This window comes from Trichoplusia ni, chromosome 13, assembly GCF_003590095.1.
Source record: "Trichoplusia ni isolate ovarian cell line Hi5 chromosome 13, tn1, whole genome shotgun sequence".
Classification (NCBI taxonomy): Eukaryota; Metazoa; Arthropoda; class Insecta; order Lepidoptera; family Noctuidae; genus Trichoplusia; species Trichoplusia ni.
The window spans coordinates 9,286,841-9,296,922 of NC_039490.1; the positions used below are offsets into that span (position 1 = coordinate 9,286,841).

Here is a 10,082-nt window from a genome sequence, read left to right on the forward strand (position 1 = left end):
TTAAAATAATATAATTTGTGTTTGTCTACTAAAACAAATATTTGCATACCAATTATGTAACGGTAGAATGTAAATGGGCCATTTTATATTTAAGATCATACTCTGTATACCTACATTCTGGCAAATAAAGAACTTTGACTTTGACTTTGAAATTCCTCTGTTTTTCCGGCCCTCACCCTGTGTTGAACCATTACAGCTAGACTGTTCTTCACATATTATGATGTATTTCAATTTATGATGATTTAAAATCAAGGTTAAGAGTTACAGTCATATACTTGATGGCTGACTGTTAATTTTTTTTTAAATATATGTTTTCTTTTAACCTACAATATACAGAACCCTCAGTTTTGCGAGTCCGACTCGCAATTCAAAGGTTTTTTCTTAAGCTCTTACTTTTAGAATTCACAAACGACACATAACCTTTTTCTTAAATGTCTATTCTATAGTCTGTACATTCCACGTAACATTGATATAAGTAAAAAGTATAGCATGACAGAATATGTCATGATATTTAAAGGCGACTTTTAACTGAATGTCATTTTATACACGACCGGTTCATTTCAATAAAATAACTCATCTCTTCACTTACACTCATTGCACATGCACAAAGACACTCAGACTCAGGACAAGCATTTGTGGATCAAAAATGATACGCCTACGCGGGGATCGAACCCGCGACACGTGCACTCCGTGTAGTTGGCGTGGTGACCTCAACTCCTCACCTATCCGATTAACTCGTTATCATCTTTTCCTTTTTCCAGCTTCATTACAGACCAAATATAACGATATTAATCCATTTCACGAAATGAACGAACGTTTGCAAACGGTCTGCAGCCAGCCTAACGAGATCCAAAAATAAAAGTACTTCAGTGAACTAGGTAAAATGTTATTTACGGCCTGTACGTACGGACTTTGATGTATTTCCTTACACGCTACACCTAAGAATACTTGTCTAGTTTTGTGTCTAAAATTGTCCCTAGAAACCAAAATTAAAACAACCTGCGACAAACGAATGGATAGGGGATTATCTTACTAATATTATAAACTCGAATGTTTGAATACATGCTTAGATGTTTGCACGTCTCTCACTAGGAATATGCGCCTATAAATCATGATAGCTAGACAGTTCAAATATTGATACATGATGTATTTCAGTCGTAGCATTAACAACAAATATAATCGCAATAATATTGTAAAGTATTAAATTCGCAAAAGTGTGTATGTATGGATGTTTGTTCCTCTTTCACGCAAAAACCACTGAACTGAGTCGAAACTTGGTATACAGATAGTTTATAACCAGGATTAACACATAGGATAACTGGTATTAAACATTATATTTAATGCACATCACGAAAGCTACTGCAATAATATATTGTCTAGTCAACCGCCAGGGAGCAGGTAGAAATAAATCCATCAAACATTACAATCTTTTCTCCTAGCAGATAACTGAAAAAATATCTAGTTGCCAATATATTGCGACACGGCGGTGGCATCATTGGCGTGACGAATAGGCCCACTGGGCACTCCTACAAGTGGGGCATACTCTGGTCTGAGTACCACAACATCTGAAATACACTGTAGGCATGTATCTGGTACAGATGTACTAAATAAAGTCAAGCAGTAAACAAACCATCAGGTGTGCTGTACATGTTATGTTTTCAGAGATCATTACTAATCAAGTTTATTTATTATGTATTAAAAATGTCGAGTCACATCACAGAATGTTTGTATGTCGAAAGGTAGAGTGTACGAGGACTCTCAAACTTATGTTACCAGCTTTTTATAATACCTACATTCTATATGTACTTTAAAGCAGCGAAAAAAATGCGAAACGAAATATTGATAACTACAGTTACAGGGAATTTAATCCTTGCGTCGTCGCCGCGTCGTGGGGGTTCTGCAAACATTCAAATCACACGCACAACACACGACTGTCGTTGTGTTTTTCGTGATACGAGTGCAAACGGTGGCGCTCGACCTACACCTCTCTAGTTTTTATACAACAAAATACTAATTATAAATATTAATTTAACTGACTAAACGCTTTATTATAATCTTACTAGTCTAAAAGACTACACGAATAGCCGAGTGGCATAGGTAACGAAGCCAATTTCACTGGGCACGTAGACGCGGGTTCACTCTTCGCTTACGACAAGCATTTGTACGATCCACGAATGCTTGTTATGTATCTGGCAGTTTTTGTGCATGTGACTTGAATGTTTTTACACACGTATAGCAATTACAGCTATTTCAAGTTAATCTTAAAAGGAATCAACAAAATCGGTTCATCCTATTCGAATTCCCGAGAACACAAACGTAAGAAAAACTATACCGGCGTATTGTGAACTTCATCCTTCTTAAAGTCGGTTAAAGTGTCCTTCCAGAAGCGTCAACGATCAACCAATCTACAAACTCCTTACATTTTTTATGCTTTCTTATTGGATGACACTCCATTCAACATTTAAGTCAATAACTTGCAAATGTTCGCATCGTCCCTTGATAACCCAGGGTTATGACGTCACTCCGTGCGCGGTACGTTCAATTTGTTTTATCATTGCAAGTATTACCTATTAACCTAGAGCTTGGCGTCACTGACTTTAAGATCAATTTTATTGATCTTTATAGATGTCGTAAACAATGTGGGGACATTGATGTTATAGTTGCATTTATAGATACATTTATGTGTTACTAGCTTTTCGCCCGCGTCGAGGTCGGTTATATCGCGTTTCCAAGAGAACTCTTCAAAAGTCCGGGATAAAAACTATCCTATGTTCTTTCTCAAGGTCAACTCTATCTCTGTACGGAATTTCATTAAAATCCGTTCAGTGGTATAGACGTGAAAGCGTAGCAGCCAGACAGACAGGCACGAGTTACTTTCGCATTTATAATATTAGTAAGAATGACTGGCTTGGTGGTCTAGTGTTTAGTGGCCCTGACTGCTATACAGACGGACGACAATTCGATTCCCACTCAGGACAAATGTTTGTGTGATAAATACTATTATTTGTTCTGTGTCTGGGGAAAATTCTATGTAGGGATGTTTGTTCATCTTCCACGCAAAAAAATACAGAACGAATTTTAACGAAACTTGGTTCTCAGACAGTTTATAAAAAGGATTATCTGTATGTGTAAGAACACTCGCACATAATGCAACCTATCTGCTCAGCAGTTGATTCTCTATAACAGACAGTTATTTGCGGCCAGGACGAAACTATTCGGATGAATAATAATATCATTATGAATCACGTTTCAGACTGCACTCGTAAGTCTTTGTTTATGGTGATACTTCTTGGATGTACCGCATATGGTGGTACAGGCTGATTTATACTAATAGAGTTTGTTTGTTTTAATGCGCTAATATAAGGAACTACAGCTTCTAATTGAAAAATTCTTAGATACAATAAAGACAAGTAAGATACAATGGAAAATGTGGAAAAAAGCAGGGAAAATTATTCATCTTAGAGGGCTACCGTTCAAAAATTCCTAATTTATATCTTCTAAACACGCGGGCAACAGCTAGTTTATAATAAAACTAGTTATATCGGTTATTGATGCAAAAATATTATAACCCTTTTATAACGAAGTCGGATAAAAAAAGCTGTACTGATCCAAGTTTTGAGCTACCTCCGTACTAAATTTTATAGATATCTGTTCAGCCGTTTGAGCTTGAAGAGGTAATAAACATACACACATACTTTCACATTTTTAGTATTAGTTATATGTAGTACTTTTTTATACGGTAGTTATTATAAAGCATTAACAATAAGGTTTATCTTTGAAGCCCTTATCACTGACATCTCTTATAACTTAATAAATAAATAAATAAATAAATGCGGACAACATCACATACATTGTTCTGAACCCAAAGTAAGTTGCTAAAGCACTTGTGTTATGGAATTCAGATACAACGAAGGTACCACAAACACCCAGACCCGAGACAATGTACAAATGTGAATTTTTACATTGACCCGACCGGGGATCGAACCCGGGACCTCAGAGCTAGCGACACCTTGAAACCGGTGCGTACGCCACTCGACCACGGAGGTCGCTATGTTAATATAGGAGCTAGGCACAGAACAAACAAAAATATGCATCACAAAAATGTTTGAGCTGGCAGGGAATTAAACCCTTAGCCTCAGTTTAACAGACAGACAAAATCTGTAAATCTGAAAAATGATTCACACTGAACTGATACACTGAACATTCAAAATCAAAAGTTTTTATTTCAAATAGGCCGCTTCTCAGGCACTTTTAAAACGTTACATTACTGACTCTAGTTGCACGGTTATAAGTGTCATTCTCATGGAGGAGAACCGGCAAGAAACTCCATAAGTTACTCTTTTCAACATAAAATATTATAGTATCATTTTACATTATAATTAATTTCTGCAAAAACAGCGTAAATTAGCAAAACAAGTATCATTAATGTTAAAAACAAAAAGTAATGTAAAGCGAGTATCCAGCGAATAGTTTCGGGCCTAACCAAAATAGTTGTTCCGCTTGCTAGCTAGTAACAGTCATTCTTAGTTCAGTAATGATTTATCTCCAACCATTTGAAACAAAGACTTTTCCAAATACGGTATCGCCCGAAACTCCAGCAAATGGGGTACCATTTGCTGGAGTTTCGGGCGTGTACCAACGGAAAGTTCTAGAACAACAAAATACCTTTCTCCGTGAAGCCCCGTGTTATTAAAGCGACAATTATACCTATATGAATCATTGTTGTAACGAACGCGAATACGTCAGTGATATACACAGAAGTCCCACTTCAGAAAACATTGAAAAAACAAACAAATTTTCCGAACGTCATTCTTTAAGCACAGGAATTGGTACATTCAACAGCGATAGAAAACGAAAGTCAGAAATTTCCATCGCGTCATTTGAATAATACATATCTAAGACAACTCGCACATAATTCACCTTTAAATACAAATCAAAGTAAATTGAAATAGGTCAATCCGTTCGGGAGCTATGATGAAAAGACAGGCAGCAGAACGCCAAACTTATAACACCCCTGTTTTTGCGTTGGGCGGTAAAAAGTCCGAAATTAGAGAAAGCAGTTGTGTCATACAATTCCATACTGACTTATAACGATAGGCCTTCTACATATATTTTATAGTAAGTCAAGTTCTAATTGTATCCAAGGTCAAACTACGCCTACCAACTTTATTGACATTTTGATAAAAATATTTCGTAATAATGTTAAGGCCTTAGCGAAGGCTTTATTTATAATCATCTAACTGTTAATTGGTTAGTTAAAAACTGATTATGATGTGCAAATTGAGTGTTTTAACCAAATTGGACTCAGCATGACTATTGTAAAGGTTTGTATCTAGGTTCGTAGGTTCTCACTGCTGGGCAAAGGCCTCCCCCGAAATCCTCAAATGCCACATAGAACCAGCCCGCGCGGTTACCGTTAAGATCTTCTCGCTGGCGCTTTCTGTTTTATCTATATTTACACTAATAAGTTAAACTAAAATAATTAAACATATAATACGTCACTCAATCATGAACTCATCTCCAGTACAATAAGCATTCAGACAATATCACCTGCCACTCATCATCACACATCACAATTCGGTCTGGAGTCTATACTACACTCGAGACCTATTGAGACAATGTACTGATTAGTTTTCATGTGACAATTAGATAATGGGTAAGTCGTAACGTGCGTCACAGCGGCACCGTAATCCTAAGGATTAGTTGGTATAACGCCACATACATATATACTAGGTTGTTATGTATGTTCGCAGTGGCAAGTCTTACACTATTATGGATACAAGTAGGATTGCCATCTTAATAATTAGGGCCAGGACAAGACGCCCAAAGCCATAACTATTGTTAAGCCCGGGCTAGACTTCAAGACACCTAGAAACTCCCATAATGCCTTCTAAACAAGTCAAATCCAGGAAAACCCAGATAAATGGCAACTTTTTTAGTGTCTATCAATGGGCCAACTTTAAGACAAGTCTAACCTTGTTGAAATATCTAGGAATTTAAGTTAAATCTTTATTGTTGGTAGGATTCTCTTCAGTAATTACATCCAGGTATTTTTTATGTTCTTATGCACAATGCTTTTATTGTTATTATTATTCCTAGCCTTTTATCTTCCACAGTAGGGCAAAGGCCTGGTATTCCTCCTTTCATTTCTCCTATTATAATAGTATTGAAATTCTAATTCTAAAATCTATATATAATAACATTTTAATAAAGATTTTTTTTTTCTTTTAGCAGGTACTTGGTTTCTGTACTATTTCATTGTGAGATAATTATAAAAAAAAAACGAACATTTCTTTATTCAGTAACAAAATTTATATTACAGTTTATTAATGGATTTAATTATTTATATTCTGCTTATTATAGTTTTTTTTAATGTAGGGAATTTATTTTATACTATCTAACTCGACATTAATTTAATGTACCTATGTAAGTCTAATAAAAAGTACATGATATCAATATGAGTACCAGGAAGCGTGTTAACGGTACAGGACAAAGATAAAAATAAATAGCATAATTAAAATTAAAAATACGCGATTTGCCGACATTGTAAATGAACCTTAATTACAATTACCATATAATAGCATTCTGTGATGTTTTTCACAAGCTTTCTTTACCCGAACCAACGTGGGAACTGTATTATTTACTCTCGTACAGTTGACATTTCTGATTTGTATCTAAGATAATGTTTAAATGAAGATTAATTTGTGAAAAAATGTTCAATGGTTATATTTTTTGGATTATAGGGTTAAATTTTAGTCTAAACAACTTATTCTATTTGTGAATTCTTAAAAGACAATTCAAATAAATGTTTTGTGACTCAATATAATATTTCTTAAATATTTTTAAACATGTATAAGCTTTATAAGGAATAAGAATATTAGGTTAAATTAAATATCTGATCCCATTATTTTAATACGATGTTAATATAATGAATGTCAGTTCAGCGGATTAGCATGTATATTCATAGAAATGTAACATTAAAGTCTAAAACTTTTGGTTTCTATCTTCGAAGGAAAAAACATTACCCTCCTTTTCACATAGTCGGGTAAGAACTAGGTCATTATCACTGAACTTTCCAAGTACGATGCCTGCATTATAATGTGGCCAAATGACACATTGTGACATACTTATTGAAAGGGAAAAAACAAGCATTACTATCCTGTATGGTAGGTATTTAGGTATTTTTTGATGTGAGGGTTAACCTATCCTACTACTATTATAAAGGCGAAAGTTTGTAAGTATGGATGTATAGATGTTTGTTACTCGTTCACGTAAAAACTACTGAATGGATTTGAATGAAACTTTACCACAATATAGCTTATACATCAGAATAACACATAGGCTACAATTTTTGAGGTTTCTAATGTGAGGTCGTAAAAAAACACATTTTTTTGCGCTTACATTGCAAACGCTGACTGAATCCTACAAGATAGATAGAAGGCAGGTATAAATTAAAACTTATATCTTCTAACCACGCGGACGAAGTCGCGGGCAACAGCTAGTTTCTAATATAAATTAATGTGAAATATTACAGTACTTTCTCAATATAAAATAATCATAGTTAAGCAACTTGTGGTATAAACCACAAGTAAACAATAATCATAAGATTTTGTACTCTTTCATTATGACTATTATTTGGTGATACAATTTTTTGTCTAATTTGAGACAAAACTTAACATTTTCAATATCTTTATTACTCTACATATACATGCTTAAAAACCACATTCCCCCAATTCTAAATTTCCTTTCACATCACTTATCAGTACCAACAAGTGATAATATTAGACCCAAACTACCATATTTCACCATATTTTATGCATTATATCCATATTTTTTATGATATCAATACAGAATATGATTTAGAAAGCTATCTTATAAGTACTATTTTGTCAAATAGTTCAGTCAATACCCATTTACTCTTCAACACAACATACCTATCACCACAGCCTAAACATAAAAGTAAATATAGATAGCGTGTGTTAATGAAATTATAACTTTTATCTTTATTATACAACATTCTTGGCTATCTGATATCTAATACAGATAGTGCAATATAAACAAGCATATTATTTACTTATATTAAAAGTATTTGATAAGCTTTTTAATGATGATTATGTATTTAAAGTGTATTCAAAAGAACTAGGCTATGAGTCAAAGTAATATTGTAAAGGATGAAGTTTTTAGGAGCGTATGTTTGTTACAATTTCGCACTTGAATTCCCGGACTAGATAGGATGAAATTGAGGTGGATGAATAGGTATGGAGATAGCTAGCATGTACTAATTTTAATATTTAGGTAGGACCTTGAGCTGCTGCTTAAAGAATATACCAATAATTTATTTTCTAGGTGTAGAGAGGCACCCTTGTTTCCACATAACATGAGTATTATCAATAATCAGTTGATGTTTATATCTTATGACTGAGAACTTATTTCCATCTTGCTTGGGGAATAAGCCCTTTCTAAAGCCTATTAAGATTAGATGAGTTTGCTTTTGGCAGTGTTTATTAGGTTATCTTTATGTATGTGTAAAAAAGACCCAGCGAGAAGAATCAACTAGTTGATTTAATTCAAATAATATTCATGTATGCGGTCTGAGTGATTTCGATATAAATTCTTGTGTTTGTACTCTAAAATATGCCGAATTTAAACATCATTTGTGTAAGGTACAATCATAAAGGTTTGTATCACAATAATACACATATACAGCAACTATACTCTTCATTTTAGTCAATCTAACCATCAAATTGACGTATGACCCATAGTTAACAGAAGACAGACCTTAATTATAACCATAAATTACTATAAAGAGAGAAATAAATATGTAATGTCTCTGTTATATATTTCTTGTGAATATACTTGTCAGTTCATTTCCTCATTGAGAGTTCAGCATTAATGTGTTACAAGCTACACTTCAACATTACCTTGACCTTAATTCACTTGTTTTCAACACCGTTAGCATGTCATTTCTTAAAAAAAAAACTGCTTTATAAGTTAGTGATTATCTACAGTTCCTAAGGTGTAAATTATGGTTATGTATATGTGTTTATGTTGTTTCATGTGTTATAAATGGTTGGAAGATCTGATTATGTTATTAGAAAGTCTCTGCAAGTGTCTGACATAACAATAGCTTTACCAAAAGCTAAGACAACATGTAGAGAGAAAGTTTTGTTCTTCAATGAGTAATTGCTATTATGTAGTCAAATTAAACTTAACAATATTTTATGTTGTAAAGAATAAACGTTGAAACTAATTAATTTGTGAGACGAATGTTGATATTGGAGTAGTAATTGACTGACGATAATTAAACAAAATCCTATTGTAAGTATATTTGCATGCTAAATGTTTTCCGCGACATTGTACAGCGGTCTGTCGTGATGTCATCGGCCGTCTCACCAATTGAGGCTTGTTGGATAAATTTTAGCTTCAACGCCTAACACAATTTGCCATTGGATAAAATTATTCATGTCAAAGTGATGACACATTTTGTTCGTGATTCAATGTTTATGGATATATAAAGTTAGGGAAGGTTTTAAAAGATAGAATTACAGAGTTAATGGATGAATTTCAAAGGATTTCTTACAAGGAACATCAAAATTTGCAAGGTGTCTTGACAAAGCAACTGTCAAGTTATATCCAGCAAACCCGTTTGGCAACCGTTGCAACCTCCCAAAAGAGATATAAAACGAAACTACAAGAGTATATACATGTTTGTTACCTGAAATATCTTGATCGCCAGTAAAACAAAGCACTGAATAACTATTTCGTCGCAAAAATATCATTATAAGGTATCATTACCATGTATAGATACGACCTTTGGAAACAAAAACTTCCTTGACCAACACTAATCAACTGATCACTCGCACAGTTCGTTATACACAAGTCATTTAACACCAAAAACGATTAAATGGATTCACTATAACTAATTTTAAACAGTATTGTCGCGAGACAAATCCTTCACCATTTCAAAATCACTTGAAAAATTCAGCGATATCGCGCATGTCTGACGAAAATTTACATCACGTGACCTGTCATGGCGTCTAACTAACTTTTTAATTTTTTCGCAGTTGTGCTTTGAATAACTG

The 10,082-nt window shown here is 33.9% G+C and overlaps 1 protein-coding gene across 4 annotated transcripts in view; it reads right to left on the reverse strand.

Annotated features, from left to right (window-relative positions):
• LOC113500354 (CLIP-associating protein) overlaps positions 1-10,082 on the reverse strand; it is a 50,014-nt gene extending 39,932 nt beyond the window's left edge. For all 4 annotated transcript variants that reach the window (XM_026881116.1, XM_026881115.1, XM_026881114.1 and 1 more), the window contains exon 1: positions 9,716-10,082. The gene's annotated coding sequence lies outside the window, so the exon portion shown is untranslated. The remainder of the gene's footprint in view (positions 1-9,715) is intronic.